The 23,591-nt window shown below is 37.1% G+C and overlaps 1 protein-coding gene across 8 annotated transcripts in view; it reads left to right on the plus strand.

Moving 5' to 3' along the window:
* Window positions 1-23,591, plus strand: part of GGTA1 (glycoprotein alpha-galactosyltransferase 1 (inactive)) — a 108,784-nt gene that overhangs the window by 24,579 nt on the left and 60,614 nt on the right. The window contains exons 1-2 of one of the 8 annotated variants that reach the window (XM_074211676.1): window positions 24-8,900; window positions 10,521-10,701. The exons of 3 other annotated variants lie outside the window; for them this stretch is intronic. The gene's annotated coding sequence lies outside the window, so the exon portion shown is untranslated. 4 more of the 8 variants (XM_074211677.1, XM_074211674.1, XM_074211673.1 and 1 more) reach the window with 4 other exon arrangements.

Below are 23,591 nucleotides of genomic sequence, written 5' to 3' on the forward strand. Positions count from 1 at the left end.
GTTCAGTCTTTATTTAGTGTTTAGGTTTTATTGTCCTTGTTATTCTTCCTGTTTAAGTGGTTTGTTATCATTACAGTTGATATAGTCAACATAATATACAGTAATTCCTGTTTCTGTTTAGGTCACTCTTCATTGATTCATCTCTTAGTTAATGCAATTCAAAGAGAAAGGAAAAATCAGTCCTTTGTATTATAATTATAGCTTCATAGTATTCTGTTTGAAAATTGGAAAGGTCATAGATTTGTTCTATTTTCAATCTTCTCATTTTAATAGAAAAAAATACTAAATACTTATTGACTGACTAAGTGGCCCAGAGAGGGGAAGTATCTTCTAGAAGAACTTCAGGTCCCAGAGGGCTATTGAACTGCTTTCATTTTTGTTTTTGCATTCTCAGATCCTGGCACTTAGTGTTTAATAAATGCATATTAAATTTAATTGCCCAAGGTTTCACAGATATAAGATGGGTCTTAGAATACCTATTATTGCCTACCTTATAGGACTATTGTAAAGAAAGTGCTTTGTCAACCTTAAAGCACTTTTAGAAATGTTTGTGATTATCATTATGATCATTCTCATCAAAAGTTAATGAATAAAACCAGGAAATCTGACCTCAAGGTCCAGGGATTAGTACAGACCAAAAATGTTCTAGGAGTCTATAGGAGGGACAGTTGTCTCCCGACTGGGGTTGGTTAGAGAATGCTTCAAGAAAGAGGGGATAGAAAGAATTTGTATGGGCATAGAGGAGGAAGGACATAATGAATGAAAAAGAGAATGGCATGTTCAGAAAATTATGAGAACACTAAGCATAGCTGGAACAGAGTGGAGAGTCATGGCAGATCATCTAGAATGTGAGTTGGAATCAGATTGCAGAATTATGTGCTCCGGAAAGGTGGGAATCCATTGGATGATATTAAGTAGGGCTTATTAGATTTTCTAGATATGGCCCCAAACTAAATTGTATTAAGTATCAAGTTTTCTTTTCCTCAAATGAAATAGCTCATAATTTTACCCCATAAATTAAGTAATGTAAATATTATTATACCCATTTTAAGGATGAGGAAACTGAGACACAGAAAAACCAAATAAATAGCTTGCCTCTGGTCACAGCCAGAAAGTATCAGAGCCACTACTCAAACCCTTCATTTTTGAGTTCAAGGCTATTGAGTCATCTTTTCCTAACATTAAACCTAGTGCGATTTGTCCTTGTTGATTTTAAGTATTTGATATCCCTGAACAAGATGTAACTTAAATCTTTTTAAGCACCCTGCTATATAGACTTATTCAATAAAAGGGATTTACACTTTAGTAGAAGAGACAAGACATACAAAAATATTCATGAAGTTGTCTGAACAAACATATATGTCAGTGCTGAAATAACCCAGTAAAAGGGGAAAGAGGAGGTAGAGGGATCAGGGAGTCCTTGCTTTAGCATTAACTCCCTGAATTTCTTTGGCAAAATGACTTCCCCTCTAGGCCTCAAGTTCCATTTTTTAATGCTTGTAATCTATGTTCCAAGATTTTTGATTCTAAGCTGCTTTGAGTTCTGATATTCTGTGATTCCCTGCTGCTAGAAGTTTCCTATCACTATATAATAAAACCCTAAAGGTTTCTTTGTGAATTTTGTTCATCTGTGGTGGGATCAATGTCAAACGACTCCAAATTTAGAATTTCCTCCACCACAAACAAAGGTAGAATGAAATGCTGGACCCATTCTGAGAAGGACAATGGTCTGTTGTGAAAGTCAGATTCTTCCCCAGACAGAGGTTTGGTCAATTCCAACCAATTCTCAGTGCTAGGACTTAGAAGCTACTTTTGGCTCCTGCTTGGGGTCTTCTTCCTAGTGGGACCTGAAGGATGTGTTTTGCAGGAAGGTTCAGGAAGACAACATCCTGTGGCCACAGTCAGAAGTCCAAAGCATAATGGTCAATAAATATTGTTTTTATTATATTCCAAGATAGAAAAAAAAGGCAAAAGACAGGAGCTCACAATCTAATGGGTGAGGGGCAGCTAGGTAACACAATGGAGAACCTGGGTTCAAATCCAGCCTCACTTACTAGCTGTGCATCCCTAGGCAAGTTACTTAACTGGAGAAAAAGAAAATAAAAGAAGGAAGGCACTAGAATCTAGAGGGATCTTCTTTAGAAGATAGCATTTTAGTTGGATCTAAAATGTCCTTTGCCTTCATAAAGGAGGCTGGAGACCACCCTCTGACAGAATCATGGAATTTCAAGTTAGAAGAGGCCTCAGGATTATGTAGTTCAGTCCCTTCATTTTCTAAGCTAGGAAACTGGAGTACTAGAGATGAGAACCCAAGTCACAGAGGTAGTAGAGAGATTTCTCCATTCATGTTCTAACTATTATATCTTGCTCCTTTTGTAAGCATACTTTAAAAAAAGTTACTCGTTCTGAACTTACACACTAAAGAAAGGAACATTTTCAAACATAAAATGGAACATAGAAAGGATTATATGAAACTGAGTCTCCATTTCACACTGCTTACTTTTTAAGTACATAACAAATTCTACACATTTCTTTCCAAAATGTCCTGCTTGTCTATACTTCCTTTTATTCTCTGCTGTGCTTTTTAAGGGTTAAGAACAGCCTTTTTAAAAATTACTTTATCCTCAAAGAAGACCATAACATCAGGGAGATGACGCCATGACATGCATGTGAATTGGATTTGAGTGAGGAGGTGCTGTATTAAGTCACCAGCCTAACTTTCTCCTCCAGAGCCATCCAGTGGTCAGTTATGAAACAGGATGACTGGAAGTGACCCTGGATGTGAGGCAATCATGGTTAAGTGACTTGCCCAAGGTCACACAGCTAATAAGTTTCAAGTGTCAGAAGTTGCATTTGTACTCAGGTCCTACTAACTCCAAGGACTGGTGCTCTATCCACTGTGCTACTTAGCTGCCCAATATTTTTCTTCCACTGTTGTTTAATCACATGCCTCCCCAAGGATGGACCACTTTGCTCCTGAGAAGCCAAAAATGAAACTTTTATGTCCATTGACCTAGGACCCAAAATGATACTGTATGGGACAAGTTTGCCTGATCTAAGAGATAAGAGACTCAGGAAGTCCTCAGTACCAGAAATATCTGACCTGGAACTCCAGAGGGGCTAGAAAATCATACGAAAATACTACCTTTGCTAATAGGCATTTTCCATTGACTTTTTCCCCTCTTATTCTGAATAAGAACCAAGTATAAAGTGGAATAAGAGGAGGAAGAGCCATACTGTTGGAAGGACTAGGGCCAGGGAAGCGAGAACTCATTGCTATTTTACTGACCAAAAATTTCTTTTAGCTTGAACAGTAACCAGACTTTTGGGAGCTTCATTTTTTTTAATCTGTAAAATGGGTATACTATTTCCCTTAATTACTTCATAAGGTGTTTGTGAGGATCAAGTGATAATATGTGTATTTTTTTATAAATAGAATGTAGAAAATAGAAAAAATAAACTGTCATTATTAGGGATGGGGATTGCAAATCACTCTTTGTAGCTAATAGTCTCAGACTGGGTTTTTAAAATCTTTTTTGTGACATGGACCCTTGTTTGAAATTTGGCGAAGCCTACAGACCCCTTCACAGAATGTTTTTAAACATACAATAAAATATACAAGATTGCAAAGACAATCAATTATATTAAAATAAAGATGTAAGATTTTTCCCACACAAGTTCTCACACAGAGACACATACATATAGACACACACACATGCACATGGACACATACATGCACACACACACACACACACACAGACATGCACATGCTTGAAATCAATCAATGGACTATGAATCCCAGGTTAAATACTGCCATCTTAGAGAGTTGACTAGAACACTGGGAGCCTAACTTTCCCAGGGTTATTCAGCTAGTGTGTGTTAGAGGTTGAACAAGAGTCCAGGTCTTCTTGGCTCTGAAACTAATTTTCTATGCCAACTGATTGCTCAAACTATCATAATTATTTTAGAATGTATATACTCCTTGCTGTCAGGGATCATTTCACTTTTGCCTTCATTTTATCAATGCTTAGCAAATAGTTGATGTTTAATAAATGCTTGTTGATTGATATACCAGACTGGTTACAAATAAATTGTGTGATAAACACTGCCTCCATTCCACTAAAAGGTAAAAGTAAAATTCAACACAAAATTGGTATATTATTTTATTTTTAAATTTGTTTTTTCAAGTTGCATGTAAAAACAATTTTAAGCATCTTTTTAAATTTTGAGTTCCAAATTCTTTCCCTCCCTTTTACAAACCCTCCTCCCTTCCTGAAATAGTAGGCAATTTGATATAGGTTATACTTGTGCAATCATGAATAACCATATTAATTATGTTGTGAAAGAAAACATAGACAAAAAAAAACACAATCCCATAGAAAAAATAGTGAAAAACAGTATGCTATGATCTGCATTCAGATTCCATCACTTCTTTTTTCTGGATGTGAGTAGCATTTTTCATCATCAGTCCCTTTGGAAATAGTCTTGGATTATTGTATTGCTGAGAATAACTAAATCATTCACAGTTGGTCATTTGCTGTTACTGTGTATATATTGTTCTACTGGTTCTGCTTACTTAATCTTGTTTTGTTTTGTATTTTTAGGTTTTTGCAAGGCAATGGGGTTAAGTGGCTTGCCCAAGGCCACACAGCTAGGTAATTATTAAGTGTCTGAGACAGGATTTGAACCCAGGTACTCCTGACTCCAGGGCTGGTGCTTTATCCACTACACCACCTAGCCGCCCATCCCTTATATGTTTTTTGAATAAGGTTATCAGGTTTTCAAAAAAATCTATCATTTTGTTGCCCTTTCAATTTAAAGAACATCCCACACTGAAGAGGATTTGATAGCAATCTTTATTTTCTGAATTAGGTAGTTTTCAGTAATAGTTTATCAGTTCTTGGCATTGTTTGACATTAATTTTCATTGCATGTTGGTGTGACTGATTCTCTGTACCAATAGATACTGTGATATCTCTTTGAATCAGTGAAATATATTCTTTTGTTTTGGTTTGTTTTTTGCTAGGCAATGGGGTTAAGTGACTTGCCCAAGGTCACACAGCAAGATAATTATTAAATGTCTGAGGCTGGATTTGAACTGAGATTCTCCTAACTCCAGGGCTAGTGCTTTATCCACTGCACCATCTAGCTGCCTCTGAAATGTGTTCTTTATGAGTTCTTTGTTTCTGTTCAGTCATTTTTCAGTGGTGGCCAACTTTTCATGACCCCATTTGGAATTTTCTTGACAAAGATCCTGTAGTAGTTTCTCATTTCCTTCTCCAATTCATTTTACAGAGAAAGAAACTGAGACAAACAGGGTTAAGTGACTTACCTAGGATCACATAGCTAATAAGTAGTCTTCCTTATTCCATGTCCAGTGCTCTATTATTCACTATAGTACCTACCTGTATTTCTAAGAGTAGCATCCATTTTTAAAAAACACAGAATTAAAAAACACAACAAAAGAGATCAATAAAACATATAACATGGAATCCAGTACTCAATTCACATAAAACTAACTAAAAATGAGAAAATCCACTTAATCTAGTTTCATCTGGTCAATTCATACACTGATTCAATCTAGTATAAGTAGAAGCCCAAATGCAAGAATAATGGATCCTGTGCTTTTACTGGAATAGGGGGAACTCCCAGGTGAGGAAGCCCTCCCTCCCATGCTCATTGTCATCTTCTTTGCAACTTAGAATTTTAAAGTTTTCTGGAATGCTGAATGACATTGCTGAGGTGGGGGATGGAGCACATTATCCTATGGGATAGGAGTGACACTTGATGGTTTTGAGTCTGGCTCTAATTCATAATATGAAACTATCCCAATTATTGCTCATCCCAAGAAATTTGCTTGCCCCCCCAAAATAGTAAGCATTTAATCAATGCTTAAAAGATGGGCTTACTGTAACCAAACCCCATTGAAGAAGAGCAGAAAACGAAAGAAATCCTGTCCTAACATACATTCTTGTTTATACTACACCAGTGGAAATTCATCAGGGAAACTGATATTGACACTGGAAGCAGATACTCATTCAAGATAACAGTTAAATTCATTGCATATCAGCTGAAGTGAAACTATAAAGGAAAAAGAGCAAGATGAAAAAGCACCTTGTACCCACTGAGGTAGAGAAATGCACTCATGTTACTTTATAATTTTAGGCATGTTTTGGTTTTGTTTTAGTTATTAGCTCTTTTGATCCTCTCAGTAGCTCTCAGATAGGTAGTGCAGAGCTCTCTCCTAGAATAATGAAACATTTGAAATCCTAAGGTCCTCAGTCTTGTGACATTCTAGGCATTTGAAGCAGCTAGTTGGTAGGGTGGATAATGTGGTAGATTCAGAATCAAGAAGATCCAAGTTCAAATTTGGCCTCAGCTGTAAAACAGGAGTGATACAGTGCTTTCTACCTAGCACGTTTATGGTGAGAATCAAGAGAGGTATTTTAAAGCTATTAGCACCTTGCCAGGTCCCATACTAGGTACTTATTCTCTTCCCTCTAGTGGTATGACTTCTAGTGACAATTCTTCTCATGACTTGAAAAAATGGTAGTCTTTTGAATTTGAAAGGACCTCTTAAGATCCCCTACTAGTCTAGGAGGGGTTTTTTTTTTTGAGCACCTACAATCAAATCTGCAAATCTCCCTTACTTCTGGAGAGCTGATTGTAAGCTGCATACATATAGACAATGGAGGAAACCCACAAGCAGTTCCAGTAAATGCTTTCAATATGCATACTCCCTAGCTATTCAGTTATTTCCTTTACATTTTATAGACTTGGGAAAAAAAATTAGTTAGATCAGGAACCAAACTGGAAATACTTCTAAAGGGGCAGTACTTCCCTTTGGAGCACAGATATTCCCCTTAGCATAACCCACTGGGAAGCTGCCCCACATCCACTGGGACACACATTTGAGGAGATTCAATGGAAGGAACAGGAAAGATCATCTTAGGGTTTAGTCATTGGTAGGCATATCAAAAGATTATTTAGATCAACTCTGACTTTAACAAATTGAGATCACCAAAGAGGGGAAGTGACACAGTTTTAAGATAGAATTCATATCTCAGTTTCTCACACAGAAATGGAGTTTTATCTCCACTATACAGTACCCCTGGAGAGTCTCATGCTCTATTTCTAGCAAATGATATTTAAGCAAGATAGGAGAAATTAAGAGAAGTCAGGTACCCAGCAAGGGTGAGGAAAGAAATTTATAAACAAAACCAAGAATGTGACAGAGTTGTTGGTTCCTGTCTCTGCCACCTTCTGCCCAGAATGTCTTTGCTCCTCCAGGCCATCTCCAGAAGCACATGTCCCCCATAAAGTCCCATTTGAATTAACCTCTGGAGCCAACCTCAGTTATTTCAATAAAATTCATAGAATGTTAGATTTGGGAGCTATCTGGGAAAGCCTTTTGTCCAAACTCCTTTTCTCACCTCCAGCTACAACCATTGTATAGATGAAGAAATTGAGGTATAGAAAGTACCAATTTCATAGTGAACAAAAGGGTTCTGGATTTTGTGAGTCTGGGTTTAAAGTCTGCTTTTGTTTCTTTTTAACTGTGTGATCCTAGACAGGTTACTTTAGCTCTCTGGGTCATAATTTTCTCATCTGTAAAATTACGGTATGGGATCGGATGCTTTCTGAAGTTTGTTTTCATTCTGAGTACCATACTTAGGCATTACCTAGCATTCCCATATCAAGTGGTAGAACCAGGACCCAAACTCATTTTTTTTTTAAAATTTCTAGTTCAACATTTTTCCAGTCGCATAAGGCTTCCTGATTGGAGGAAGAGTGGGATACTTTATTTTGGATCATAAGACTTGGATTTGGAAGAGGATTTAGGGATCATTCACTGAAGTCTCACTGTATGAAGAAAGCCAAGGAGGAGGAAACTGAGGCACCAGGGACTAGGCAGAACTAATAAAGAGATAATGGAGGCAAGATTCAGACACAGGAACTCTAATGTATTCCTTCTATAAGCCAAGCTGCCTAATTACCCCATTAGAAGAAGTACAAAGACTAATCTTATGGTTTTTTTTTTAAATCCATTTAAAATGTTCATTTCTCCTTCAAAAGAAGAAATGAAACCTTCAGGAAGGCATTAAGAACGAAAACCTCTGTTGAGCCAGTTTACTCTTTCCTCCTCTGCCTACATTGCTGCCAAGTTCTGTGCTGTAGAGGGATGTATATGTACTGAAATTAATAGTTTGAAGATGCAGGTTCAGATGCCAGCTTGTGTGACCTTGGACAGGTTGCATAGTCTCTCTGAGATTCAGTTTCTTCATCTGTAAAATGGGAATGATAATGCCTGTACTCTCTGTTTTCCAGACTTTCTTATTGGGGAAGGTGTTTTTATGAACCTTTTATAAACCATAAGACAGGCTGTTATGGCTATGACTTCATTTTAGCCAGTCTGGTCATTTCTGTGGCTTTGTAAGGCAGGTCCCCCCCCTCCACCCCCACCCCCACACTGTCAGAGGCCCAGGGGCAGACAAAGCACGTGAGCACCCGTGGGGGTGTGGGAGGAGGGGCTTTCCGCTTGAGTCTGGGTTTTCGCTTCCTTTCTGTTTCTGTACCTGAATTAGCACCCTCATTTCCTCTTCTAGCCAGAAAGCCCCTGGCCCAGGCTCACGGATCTCCTCTTGGGAGGACTGGGGAACTTTTTCTGCTCTGCTGCCTGGACCACACAGATGTGGCCCTTCCTTGGCTTCTCCTGTATGCACATGGAAAAGAAAACAAATTGGCTTTGGGGTTGTACCTCTGACAGAGTTTCTCCAAGAGTGGACAAATTTTGGACTTGATGGATAGTCTGGAAGAGGATAGTAGACAGCTTCATTGTCCCCTCTCTGCTTCTTGGACTTACTCCAGTCTGGAGGAGGGCTTGAAGAAAGACTGGGGTAGGTGAGTTTGGGAGGTGCTGGCCTGCTCTTGACTCTCTGGTTCTCACTCTTCACCTTTGTTTCAAGATCAGAGGAACTATTCCTTTTCTCTTTCCTGCCTCTCTCCCATTTTCCTTCAAATTCATCTTTATTTAACCCTTTGACCTTACTGGGAGTTAGGAGGAGACATGAGCTCTATACTACTTGAGCTCTATTGTGTTTTGGCTGGTGAAGAGGGAGGAGCAATTTCTTGCAAAAGAAGCCATAAACTGGTTGAACTGAGAGAAAACTCTGAACCTAGAATGTTGGAATGAGGAGGACCTTTAGAACACAGAATGTGGAAACTTGGAGGACCCTTAGAGCAAGGAATATTGGAGTGGGGAGGGGCCCCCGGGGAACATGGAACTTGAAGGGACCCTAGATCTGTAAGGGCCTTGGATATCACTTTATCAACCTGTACCCCAGAAAGGAAACAGATTTGTCACAGTTGTGTTAACCTGTTGCACTTTCCTCTTGATAATGCCATTTTTATTGCTGAACCTTTGATTATAGACAAAATAAACAGTCTGAAGGTTCAGTAAGAGCTAGAATGAAATCCCCCAAACAGATTGTGAGCTTCTGGAGAATGGGAGCTTGCCATCTACGTTGGGGGGGCAGTGTTGGAGTAAGGAGTGGGTAGCATAGGACTACAGGATACAAAGCAGGCCTTCAGTAAATTAGCAGTTCATTGATTGAAAGAGGAAGATTAAGGCGAACAAAAAGAAGCTATGGGTGTCAGTGGTTATTTTGATTGAGGCAGGCAGATAGAACTGTCACTAAAAAATTGCCTCAAATCTCAGAAGCATAACCAGGAAAAAAACCTTGTCAAAATTAGAAATGCAGTTCCTTGATACAAACAACTGACTCAATCATCAGGTCGCAGTTAGAATCTATTGTTTGGAGCTGGGTTCTACAACTGGAGAAAGTTGTAGATAATAGAGGAGTATCATAAAAGATGACTAAAGATAATTAAAATTCTGAAAAAAATTACAAATCTGGTAATTTCTACACTTTTTCCAGTGTAGGTTCTTACCCAAAGGCTTTTAATTGACCAGTTTAACCAGGTTGAAGGACAAGATAACTGGAATTGGAGTAGAGAGCTGGGTTTCTTATTGTGATTGGGGAGTTTGGATAAGAATACTTAACATTCCTTTCCTCCTGTTAATTGGGGGAAGGTAACATTTAAATGGAAACCTTTGTTATTTGAGGTGGTTTAAACTCTATACTGATATTTGTCCTAAGGGACTGCTGAGACCCGGGAAGCCAAGGTCAGTGTAATACTTCGGCTTGCTGGGTAGGGGGTCCCTCCTAGGTGGGGACATCTGAGCAGGTGGGGAAACCTGTATGGGTGAAGGCTCCTAGATCTTTAAGTATGTAAGGTTGGGTTCTTAACCTTTATTCATCTTGGAATAAAATCAGAATGATTTTAAATGAATAATATAGATTAGATTACAAAGGAACTAATTAGATTATAAAGTAGTTATCACAATATTTAAATAATCAAGTCAGTGGATCCCTGTTTAAAAACCGTTGCCATAAGGGACATGGTGACCCACCAGGGAAACAACTATTATTGTCTTTTTCTTTTTCATCTGGAAAACAGATCAGTGACTAGATCCCACTGAAGAGGAAGTGATAGAAGAAATCTAAGCAAAGAAATGGGAAGTGGCAGGAAACCCCTTCGTAAACAAATTCCCTTTACTCAAATCCTGATAACTCCAGAACCTTCTAGATGTTCCCTGTAAAAACCTTGAAGTCTGGAATCGCTCTTCTCTTTTTTAAAGGTAATAATGGAGATGAAAGCGTCTTCCTAAGGCACTAAGGGCAGATTGCACAGATCCATCAAAGATAGAGTGGTATGGTGGAAAAGAAAATCATTGGATTTGCCATGCAATCTGGGTTGGAATTCATTCTCTCCTATTTGTTACTTGTGAAGTTTGGTGGGAAGTCTTTGGGTCCAGATGAAATTCTAAGGTTCTTTCGAGCTTTAAATCTTATAGTAAGATTCAGACTCTTGCTGAACTTAGTATGTATGGGGCAGGCTCCGGAAGAAACAACTCTTAATTCTCTGGTGGGCAGCTTTTAAAAGAGGTTCAGCAGGTTTGGGAAGAGAAAGGGGAAGAACCTTCAGCTCCACAGATTGGCATCCAGTAAGACCTTGAGGGTAGGGGAAGATGATGCATGACATTGGAGTGGGGAGACTTTGGAAATCCTGGTCTCATAGAAGAGCTTTAAAAGTCCTTCAGATGGAGCAGTGGCAGTAGGAGCAGACAATATGGGAGGACTTCTTAGTACTTCTAGGATTCTATGACTGAGTCTAGAAATTAAGAAAATATTTACTCAAGTAGAAACATGGAAATGTGTAGTATCATGTTATATGCTATTGTTCCATCTCTATGAATGTAAAAGTTGCTTTAAGTTCTTAAAAGGTTATTTCAACAGGGTGTCTGTCAAGTCTAGCAGGTTCTAACCAGTTGGAAGGGCCAAGCAATCAAACAACAAACTTTGATTAGCATAATGCTAGGCAGTGGATATCATGATAAAATTCAAACCGACCCTGTCCTTTGGGTGCTGGAATTCTAACTGTGGAGACATTTACATCATATATACATATATATATATATATATATATATATATACACATATCAATGTATGTAAAATAGAAATTAAGTGAATGGACAAGAAGTAGGGAGGACACTAAACCTAACTGTAAGGACTGATAGATTTCTTTGGCTACCCTGGCTCATGAAGGTGCTCTACTAAAGTGAGATAAGACTGTAAGTTATCTTGATGGAGCTAGCACCTCTCCTTCAGAGTATCCTTGATTTAGAACCACAGGGAATTTTACACATCAACTAAAGTCTGGAAAGTTTAATTAAGTCACTTGCTCAAGGTCATTAAAGAAGTGAATGGCAGAGCTTGGTTTCAAATTCTAAATATAACTTTATATCCATTGTACTATTCTGTGCCTTCTCTTAAAGTATAGTCATTAAATATTTATTAAAGCGTGTACTATGTTTTAGGAATATATACAAATAAGAAAAATAAATTTTATGCCTACCTTCAAGGAATGAGAAAAGACAAAAGAAAGAAAGATAAAAAAGGGCAGGAGAGGTGCCTGATGTATTTAGAGGCATGATGTCAAAGTAGTACAAAACAAGTTCTGATAGAAATTAAAACAAAAAGTTCAAAATAAGTTACATGAGCAGAATGTGGAATGACTGGAAATTTAAGAGATGACTGAGTATATATGGTTATCCCTTCCATAATGCAGAAGGGGCATAGTACCCTGGGATTTGGAAAATTCTCTTAAATTTTTTGGCCCTCCCTTTGTACCAGATAAGAAGTCTGAATTTTTTCTTTTTCTTTTTTCTTTTATGGATTGTTTACTGTATTAAAAGTTAAAACTTATTGATATTATACAATACATATATTTTATGCATTTCTGAGTTTCTAAACTTTTTCTCTATTGTTTGTGACTTTTGCAAAACTCCCCCCCCAAATTCCCATTTGATTCCTTGTGCCAGTCCATGATATATCAAAACCTCAATTTGTAAAGTCTCAATATGGAAAGGATAATTGAAGTTGAAAAAGAGATAATATATATAATATATACATAATATATATTATATCTATGGTTGATATTTGAATATTATTTCAAATTTTGATACAACTATAATTCATATATGTGTATATATACATATATGAAAACATTTATGAAATAACTCAATCTCAGACAAAGCTTTTCCATTAAGATGCATCATAAGGTTAGTAAAGAGCACTGAACTTGGGTTTTGAGTATCATTTTTCTCATTTTTTCTCCTCAACTAACCTGGTTCAAATTCATATATGAGTTTAAGCCTTACAACTACACGTGTGTGTGTGTGTGTGTGTGTGTGTGTGTGTGTATCCTTAATCTATATTTTTAAAATACATGGGGTGTTAGAAACAGCAGGATGGAACAACAGGATGATAGAACTAGAAAAGATCTTAGAACTTAGGGTGCTAGTGCTGGAACAGAACTTAAAACATAGTGTTAGAAAGAGCTCATCTTTAACTCCTTTGTTAAATTGGCAAAAAACCAAGACCCAGGAAGATGAAGTTAGTTAATTAAATTTATCTAGAGAGCTAGAGACAGCTGAGACTTGAGCTTCAGACTAGTGACTAAAGCCACTAGTTATCTTGTTCCCTTAGCTACATAGCCTCTCCCTTCTGCCATATATTCCTTGGGAATTGAATCTGAAGCCTCCTAAGGGTGGCTTTTTTATTTTGACCCCTAAAGTGTAAAAGCATTCATGGAAGTGGAACATTCAGTTCAGCCAGATGGTAGGAGCACCTATTGCTTTGTGAAGGGATAAAAAAGTAAAAGATCCATACAAGCTTCTTCTGACTGGATATGTTAAACCCAGTGTGACCAGAACACCTAGAAAAGCAATCACAAATGTTTGATCCAAATGAAGCAGTCACCCTCCGAATCTCAGACAGTACTCTCCTAAAAGTTGCACTATAGGTGAATGGAGAGAGCACTGACCTGGGACTAGATTTGAGACTGGTTTCTGCTCCTCAGCTAAACTAGTGGCCTTAGGCCAATAACTTAATGATGATTATAATGATTCAAATTTATAGAAGACTTTAAGACTTGCTTTAAAAGAGTTTGATCCTCCCAAGAAATGATGTTTACCTCTAAGTTATACATCCTCAGTGAGTTAGGGAGTATATTATTAGTCTCATTTTACATTTATTAATGCTAATTATCTCCATTCACATTTATTAGTGCCAATTATTTATTAGTACTAATAATTTACATTTATTAGTACTAATTATTTACTAGTACTAATAATTTGCCTTTATATAGAACTTGATATACACTAATTTATTTCTCACAATGACACTAGGTATTATCCTCATTTTACAGTGGAGAAAATTTGAGTCTTAGAAAAGTTAAATAATTTGTCCAGGGTCACACAGTTAATAACTGTCAGAATTGGGATTTGACTTGATTCTCCTCCTATCCAGGTTTTTGTCACTGTACCACATTGCCCTGCCTAAATTTCAGGTTCCTTTTTTGTAACTCAAGATATGTGGTTAGAGATGGAATAGACTAGATGATCTTCGATGTTCTGCCTAACCCTTAACATTTGAAGCTCTCTTCTAAAGTACCTTCTGTCAGTCTGTGTTCTATATTTTAAAGTCCCTTCCAGTTCCAACATCCTTTTATTGGGTTTATCCATTTGAACCTTTCTGAAAAGAAAGTCAGAAGAATTAGTTAAGATAAGCAAGTACTAATCTGTGTTGCCAAAGAATGAGTCCATAGGTAAGCATTTATTTCCCAAGCATTTCCTATTTCTTTCAGTCTGGAGACCTAGGTTCATATAAGAAAGATTAGGTAGCAGATCTCACTTTGTTTTCTTCCTTGTTTAGACTTCCTTCATCCTTCATTGCACTTTCTAAGGAAAGTGAATTTTCACCATTCTCAATACTTTTATGTTTTTTGTTTGTAAATAAATACCTCTGCCTTCTGGACAAGGCAAAAAAATGGCTGGGAGTTATGCACTTCTCTGAAGCCTTAACTTAAAGCATGTAGGTTGTAAATATCCTTGTCAGCAAGAACTTTTGACAGAAAAAATAATCTGCAAGTAAACTCCTTCATGATTTAAAGCTAGAAGAGGTTATAAAGCATATAACCCAGACTGTTCATTTTATGGAGGAGGAAACTGAGAATCAGGCAGGATTAAGTTGCTTGTTCAGGCAATATTATTATCCTAATATGTACTTCAACACTAGTAAATTAGATGTCACATAGTAGGCACCTTATTTGTCAAATGAATCAAATGAAATAGTTTTTTTTTCCTGAGAGGTCATGGAATCTTTTTCAGAAAAGTAAATCATCTCACTCCCACCCTGTTTGAAGGCAGGGAGCTGGACTAAATAGACTCAAAGTCTTTTTAATCTTAGGTTTATCAAGGTGGAAGATAGTGGGATCGTGTGATTTAAACCTTGGCAGACCCTTAAGAAATAATCTGTCAGGGGCAGCTAGGTGGTGCAGTGGATAGAGCACTGGCCTTGAAGACAGGAGTACCTGAGTTCAAATCCGGCCTCAGACACTTAATAATTATCTAGCTGTGTGGCCTTGGGCAAGCCACTTAACCCCATTTGCCTTACAAAACCTAAAAAAAAAATCCCAAGAAAATGTAACTGTAAATAAAATTAGATCTAAGTCCTTGGGAATTTCTCAACACCGTCTTTATTTTTTTAATTTTAATTTATTTTTAATGTTTACTTATTTTATTTTTCCCCCTAGTTACATGCAAAAACAAGTTTCAATATTTATTTCCAAAACCTTGAGTTCCAAATTTTCTCCCTTCTTCCCACCCCACTCCCTGTCACTGAGAAAACAAGTTACTAGATAAAGGTAAAAAATGTCAACACCATCTTTATTGATTTACTAAAAATGAAACAAACTAAAGTTAGAAATGATGCAGGGAAATGATGTAGAGAATTGTGAATTTAGCAGAAATAAAATCTTTCTAATGTGTGGAGGTCTTTACTCTTGAGATTCTGCCTCCCTTGGACACTATTGATTGTATCCTATCTCCCCTTGACCCTGGTATATCTTATCCTCCATTTCTACCTTGACTTAACTTTGGCCTGGACACTGGCAGACAAGAAATGATGTGTTAAAATTGGACATCAAGTAACTTGAGGAGTCAAATTTCCTTTGAAAGTCTAATCTTGGGACTGCTAGGTGGAGCAGTGGATAGAGCACCGGCCCTGGAGTCAGGAGTACCTGAGTTCAAATCCGACCTCAGAAACTTAATAATTGCCTAGCCCTGTGGTCTTGGGCAAGCCACTTAACCCCATTGCCTTTGCAAAAAAAAAAAAAAAAAAGAAATAATCTGTCAGTTATTAATACAATCCCTTCGTTTTACAGATGAGATAACTGAGGTTTAGTATGTGAAGATTTGGTTTCTGTTTTAAAAAAAATCCTTTGTGTATGAAGGTTTTTAAAGAAAAACTCATTTAAATAAATATTGCAGTAGACTGACCAAGGAGAGAGTCCCTTGGGTTCTCCCTTGTTGCTTCCCTAGTTTTTTTTATTTTTTTCCCCAAATTTTCCATTAGGCGGCAGCTGCAGCAGCACAGAAGTTTTTGTACATTTTAGCTGAGAGGTGTCTGGTTGTTTTTAAGTTCACAGAGCTCTGTATGGTAGGGTGTGGGAGGGGGCAGGCCAACTCATTTTGTGGTGCTTGGTGGGAGGCTCTTGTCCCCAGTGTAGGGTACTGCCACAGATGCAGCCTTTGGGGCTGGGGTGGAGTTTTGGTCACCAGAGACAGCATGGTCACAGTCCAAGAGTAGGATATTATGGGTTCTTGCATTTGGCTCTGAATCAATAATCCCAGTAAACAGTCTATTTCTTGATGTTCTAGGGGGAAAAAATTTCTCTGCAACCTAGAGATCTGTCTTCTTTCTAAACCTCTTGCTACTGGTGAGGCTATTTAGTCTTTAGCAGAAGATCTGAAACCTGGCAACTTCCTTTAATTCCAGTTCCCCCAATTCAGCAGAGTTGAGCCCAGTAGAACTTTATTTTCTCCCCATTTATACTTATAAAAGGAGTAAATAGTAAAGTATGTGAAATACTGACAGGGAACTAGGCAAGCTTTGCACTTTGCCTACCATATTTTATTTGATCCTCAGAATAATCTCATGTGGTTTATGATTCCCATTTTATAGATGAATATACTGAAGTTCAGAGAGGTTAAGTGACTTCTGCAGGGTCACAAAGATAGTAAATGTATGTATCTCTCTGAGCTTCAGTCTATTCATTTGTAAAATAAGAGAGTGGGGCTACTAAACTTTGAAACTCCCTTCCTATTCTAAGTCTCTGATCCTATGTGCTAATGACATGATTTACTTCTAGCATTTATAGAGACATTTCTGTGACTTTTTTGTAAATTAAGAGAAATTTCTTGTGTGAACTTGTCTGGGGCAACCAAAAAAAAAAAAGAACCTTTTGTTCTTTCCTATCCCAAGATGTGACAAATATTGGTTTCTATTCCACTAGTCTATCCAAACCATTCCTCATTTCTGTACCTGCCCTGATGGAGGTTGATTTCACTCTGTCCTTCCAGAGTAGAATTCAAAGTTTGCAGTATAAGAAAGGCAATGCTATTCGGTGGAAAGAAAAGAATTTCAGGAGGCTAAAGACCCAGGTTCACCCTTGGTGACTTTTGACAAGATCTTTGGGTCTTCATTTTCTCTTTTCTAGAGTGTGGGGATTGTCCTTGATGGTCTTTAATTTTCTTTCTATTTCTAAATCTGATTGTTTTCTGGTGCTCAGTCTTAGCTCTGCCTCTTACTATGTGACTTTAGGTTAGCCATCTCACCTTTGAACTTTAGTTTCATCTATAAAATGGGAAAAGGTTGGATTCCAGTTTCTCTATAAAGTCCATGCTGACTAAAAATCTGTGGTTTCTGGATGAAGGGAGTGTTAGCATTGTTCTCCAAGACAGAGCATCAGAGTCCCCATTTACCCACAGCATCTCAATGCAGACTGATAGAAGCAGTTGGCTTTGGAACCAGGCTTGTAGTACATGCTGGAAATCATAACCATGATCTTGGCTCTATGCAATAAGGATGACTGGTATGGATTTGTGTATATTTAAGAATATAATCACTGCTAAGAAGTATATGATGGGAAGTTATTAAATATAACTATGAAATATATAACAATGGTATATTAAATATTTCATTGTATATGGTTATTTATTGAATGTGCTAATGATCAGGTTATTAATTATGATAAATTAATCAATTGCTTTGGTCTTATGGCTTTACTTGTCTTGAAATCTGAGTACTGTAATTCTCTATGATGAAACAGACTATCCTTTCCTAACAGCAGCCTGTGAAATAGGTAGGATAGGAATGAGTCTTTCCATTTGACAAATTAGGAAGTTAAGGGACCCAAATGCTTAAACTACCAAATGTTGTAACCAGGAATGAAACTCAAAGCTCTGATTCCATTGCCCAGGGTACATTACATTACCTTGTTGCTTCTATGAGTTTCTTCAACCCGTTTTCACACTCCCAAGAACTGTCTGATTTCCTTGTCATTAGTCTTCCACTGGTACACTGGTGTATGTGGTATGTATCATGACTTCTCAACCTTTACACATTCATTGTTCATGTTTTTCTTTAAAAACAAAACAAAAATACCCCATGGAGAATCTTTACAAACCATAGAGATCTACCTGGGGTTTTTTGAATCTTTGAGGCCAAACACTATGCTGCCTCTGAACTATTACCCCTTTTACTAGATAACTGACCTATCTCCTGTTTCTAACATTTTCGACTTGAGAGACCTTGGACAAGTCACATCACCTTTTTGACCTTAATTTCTTTGTAAAATGAAGGGATTAGACTAGATAGTCACTTTCATCTCTAAAACCATGATCCCATAATCCTTTTTCAGGCCTTCATGTCCTTAATAAATAATTTATCTGCCTAAATTCTCCACTGATGCCTCATTTGAGAGTGATCTCAGAAGTCTTCTGGTCCAACTGTCCTTAAAAAATATTTGATAAAATAACTGACTCATATAATAGAAAAGATTCTGTTATACTAGCAAAATGTGAACTTGGTTTGTCCGGTCCCACCAACTTGATAAGACTTTAAATAATAGCCTGGGGACAAAGCCTTATCTATTTCCCAAAGACCAGTGGAGCTAAGTGTGAAGAGGCATGTCTCTGGAAGCTTAGCCATAATTCAATCTGAAATATCTAAACAGGTCTAATGTAGTCAGGATGATTGAGAAAAACTTCATTTATTCATATTATCCATATGAAATGAGAGCTTATCTTAGATCTTATACATCATTTGAATGACCCTTATCAAGAAGCTATTGTGGATAATACCCTTTTAATAATAAGGGAGTTGTCAATGGAATGCCGAGTCTGGAATCAGGAAGTCCGGAGTTCAAATATGGTCTCAGACACTTATTAGCTGTGTAATCCTGGGCAAAGATATATTAGTTTTTATTTAAGACTATGCAGTAGTTTTAAAAAATCTGTGATTTGCTTGATGAATAATAGATTCTATTAATAGTATGAATCTTAATATATTTCTATTTCCTTGAAGCAAATATCAAGATGAAACTGATTTGTCTGGCCAGTAACTTAAATGTGAATAATATGGGGTTAAGGAGAATTTTCCTAAAGAAGATTGCACAGTACCATGTATTTCCTTTAAGCCTTTTGAATATACTTAAGTGGAGTCATGATTTCATTGATGACAATACATATTCTACTGGTACAGCTTATAAATTATCTGTGACACCTTTTCATTCTGCATGATTCTTGTTCCAGGTTCTACATTTTCCACAATGGATTGATCTAGTCTTTTGGAATTCTTTCCTTTGCCTCTTTTTCTTGCTCATTCATATTCTCTCATTCCCCTCTTTCTCTCTCTCTCACACATACACACTTTCTTTCTCTTCCTTCATCTCTCTACTTGCTGGATATTGTGGTTATTATCCCTTATTCATATTACATGGCCAACCCAACTCCTTTTCAAATTATTTATTTCCACAGTGATTTCTCTCATTCTACTTATGCAAAATACATTGAATTATATTAACTATTTTTGTTCAATGTGCATGTTTTGATTGGGTCTCTTGCTAGTTTGATTCTTTGAAGATTTTAGTATTTCAAGATTTTCATCCACATAATTTGTAGGTTGAATGTTTTTAAAAAATGGGGATTTGCATTTTTGAATGACTTGGGATGCTTCCTTATGATTCAGTTTTGAACCCCAATTCATTGTCCCTCTTCAGGTTCTATTCCAAATATATGTACTAGTATAGTAACTGAATCTACTTGCCATCCTAATGTATATCATAGATTGAACAATAAGTATTTTTTGATCCATTTAATTCTTCCTCTTGTTGATTGACTGACTACTAGACTGAAGGGTGAAGGAAATACTGATTTTCACATCATTTACATGTCCACTCCTTTACTATCTGATACTTTTTTTTTTGGTTTTTACAAGGCAAAGTGGTTAAGTGACTTGCCCAGGGTCACACAGTAATTATTAAGTTATCTGAGGTCAGATTTGAACTCAGGTGCTCCTGACTCCAGGATGGGTGCTCTATCCACTGCACCACCTAGTTGCCCCTAATTTTTCCTCTTGTTAGATCTTTCTCCTTTAATTAATTTGGCATCTTACTAATGAATCTCTGAAATTTTCTAGGACTTGATGCAATGTTGCAGCCATAAGGGATGAGTGTCTACAGGACCTTGTCACATTTAACAGTAATCCTCCAACTTTTTTGGGTTATGGTCTCCTCTTTTCAGAACAATTTTCAATGCACAGAACAAAATTCATAGGATTATTTCAAAGAAAACTAAAGATTTTTGAGAATAATAGTATGTTTTTTTCTCTCCATCCATTTCTCTTCATTTCTCTCTATCCAAAGACTCCTTGTGGGTTCATGTATCCTAGGTTAAGAACCTTTGCTCTATATAGTCCACCTTCCATTTAGATTCTGTGTTAGCCATCCTCTGTAGTAAACTCTCTTATGGCAAGCATTGCATCTCCATGATTTTTGTTTTGCTTGATAGTAATCAGATGGTCATCTAATGGAATTTTGTCTCTAGGGTTACATTTATCAAGGAATGTTGTATGATGTTAACTTATTTGATCTTTTTTTCCATTTCTGTGGGGTTTTTTTTATCAAGTTCTTGACTCTTTTTTCATAATTCTCTTGTAGTACTCTCATTTCTTTAAAAAAATTTCTTCTCCAATTTGCTTTTTTAAAAATTTCTTTAAAATTCTCCTAGGAGTTCTTTTTGAGCCTGAGACAAAAAAGTTTTCTTTGAGGCTTTTCTTGAGCCTTTCTTTTGACTGACCCTGGAGAAAAATCTCTTTCTAACTTTGCCTCAGGTCTAAAGCTTTCTGATAGTTTGTGCTTTGGGGTAAGGTTGCTATGATAGGGTTTCTTTTTTTTCATGGTTAAACAGGAACATAATTTTATTTTTTTTTGGCTGTTAAAGATTTTATTTATTTTGAGTTTTACAATTTTTCCCCTAATCTTACTTCCCTCCCCCTCCCCCCACAGAAGGCAATTTGTCAGTATTTACATTGTTTCCATGTTATACATTGATCCAAACTGAGTGTGATGAGAGAAATCATATCCTTAAGGAAGAAACATAAAGTATAAGAGATAACAAGATCAGACAATAAGATATCAGTTTTTTTCTAAATCCTTGGACTTTGTTCAAACTCCACATTTCTTTCTCTGGATACAGATGGTATTCTCCATTGCAGACAGCCTCAAATTGTCCCTGATTGTTGCACTGATGGAATGAGCAAGTCCATCAAAGTTGATCATCACCCCCATGTTGCTGTCAGGGTGTGCAATGTTTTTCTGGTTCTGCTCATCTCACTCAGCATCAGTTCATGCAAATCCCTCCAGGCTTCCCTGAATTCCTATCCCTCCTGGTTTCTAATAGAACAATAGTGTTCCAGGACATATATATACCACAGTTTGCTAAGCCATTCTCCAATTGAAGGACATTTACTTGATTTCCAATTCTTTGCCACCACAAACAGGGCTGCTATGAATATTTTTGTACAAGTGATGTTTTTACCCTTTTTCATCATCTCTTCAGGGTATAGACCCAGTAGTGGTATTGCTGGATCAAAGGGGTATGCACATTTTTGTTGCCCTTTGGGCACACTTATGATAGGTTCTTACTGTATTGCATAGATCACTGTTTTGTCTCCAGGGCTGTTGGCTTTGCCTGGTGGATTGCCCTAGAGCTCAGAGCCTAATTGCAGACCTTTTGATATGAGACTGGCTACTGCTACTCTAGAAGCTAGCCTCCCCTTCCACCCCATTGATACAGACCCTTCTTGCTGAACTCTTAAACTAATTCCCTTACTCGCAAATCAGTTCTACTGTTTTCAGGTTGTTTGGAAGGGAATTTAGGAGGGCACCAGTGAGCTCCTGCTTTGTTACATTATCTTGTCATTATAATTGGTTTACTTCCCTTTTTGAAAGCAGTGATAGTTCTTTTTTATAATTTGATATATCTAATTCTTTTTGACCCTTGGAAATTGTTCATGATATATAAATGTGAGCTTCTAAGTGATCTATAGGTCATTGGCTTCTTTTATTTCCTTAAAACTGAATCACATTTTCCAATATTCTGTTCATTCTTTGTGCCTGAATATTGAAGTCCCTAAATATATTTATCTTTATCTATATCTATAACTTAGTTGTTGTATTATTTCTGCACTTGTTGTAAAGTTGTTTTGATCACAGTGTTGTTGATGATGATGATGATGATGACAACCATGATAATGATGTTTGACTTTCATTCTTTTTTATTTATGTTGGGGTTTTTTGGCAAGGCAGTGGGGTTAAGTGGCTTGCCCAAGACCACACAGCTAGGTTATTATTAAGTGACTGAGGTCACATTTGAACTCAGGCACTCCTGACTCCAGGGCTGGTGCTCTATCCACTGCGCAACCTAGCCACCCCATTGACTTTCATTCTTAAAGAACACCATGATATCAAGGAGTTGATGTCATGACAAAGAATAAATTGTATTTGAGTATGAAGGGGTGCTATACTAAGTCACCAGCCATATTTTCTCCTCTAGAACCATCCATTGGCCATCAGGATGACTAGACAAGACCCTAGATGTGAGGCAATCATTGTAGTTGTTTTAGTCACTGTGTGAATGAACTATGACTTATGTGAGTGTCTTCATTTTTGTTCCATTTGCCTTAGCTGTGAACTCTAGTAGATCACTGCCATTTTTCAACTCAGTAGGTATTTATAAAGCACTATTGCCCATGGAAGGTCCTGTTAGACCCTAGAAAAACCAGAGTAGGAATGTGGATAGAGAGTTTGGAGTCAGGAAGATATGGTTTGGAGTCTAACTCTGATGAATGACAGTGGACAAATCACTGAATCTCACTTCAGTCTCACTTTCCTCTATGAAATGAAAATAACAATGCCTCACAAGACCTGAAATACTGCATGTAAAATACTTTGCACTTTTAAAAATGCTATATTAATGCTATTGGTTATTATTAATCATATGGTTTAGAATAGAATAAAATACTCAATTTATAACAAAAAATAAAAGCAGTTAGATGGCATAGTTGTTTAAGAGCTAGATCAGGAATCAGGAAGACCTGAATTGAAATCTTGCCTCAGATACTAGCTATCTGATTCTGGGCAAGTCACTTAACCTCTGTTTGTTTTGCTCTCCTCATCTGTAAAAAGAAGAAAATATCACCTATTTCCCCAGGGTTAATGTGGGAATGAAATTAAATGATATTTGTAAATTATTGAGTGCTACAGAAGAAGCAACAGTTAGACGCACACAAAAAGATGCAAATTAAATCCTTTGAGAGATTTTCAGAGCAACAAGTGTTCTCTATGGAGAGTTGGTAAAAGCTTCTTGCAGACTAAATAGAATTGTAACAAGTATTAGTGGAAAACGTCACAGGGAAAGAGAAAGGAGAGGGGGATCCTTTGGGGAACCATGAAACAGCAAAGTTTAGCTGAAAGTGTATTGGATTAAGAGTTTAAAGGCCCTGAGTTCATACTTCATCTCTGCTGTTTAGTACCATTGGGATATTAGATGATTTTCTTATCCTC

Source organism: Macrotis lagotis, chromosome 1, assembly GCF_037893015.1.
Source record: "Macrotis lagotis isolate mMagLag1 chromosome 1, bilby.v1.9.chrom.fasta, whole genome shotgun sequence".
In the NCBI taxonomy this organism is placed as follows: domain Eukaryota; kingdom Metazoa; phylum Chordata; class Mammalia; order Peramelemorphia; family Peramelidae; genus Macrotis; species Macrotis lagotis.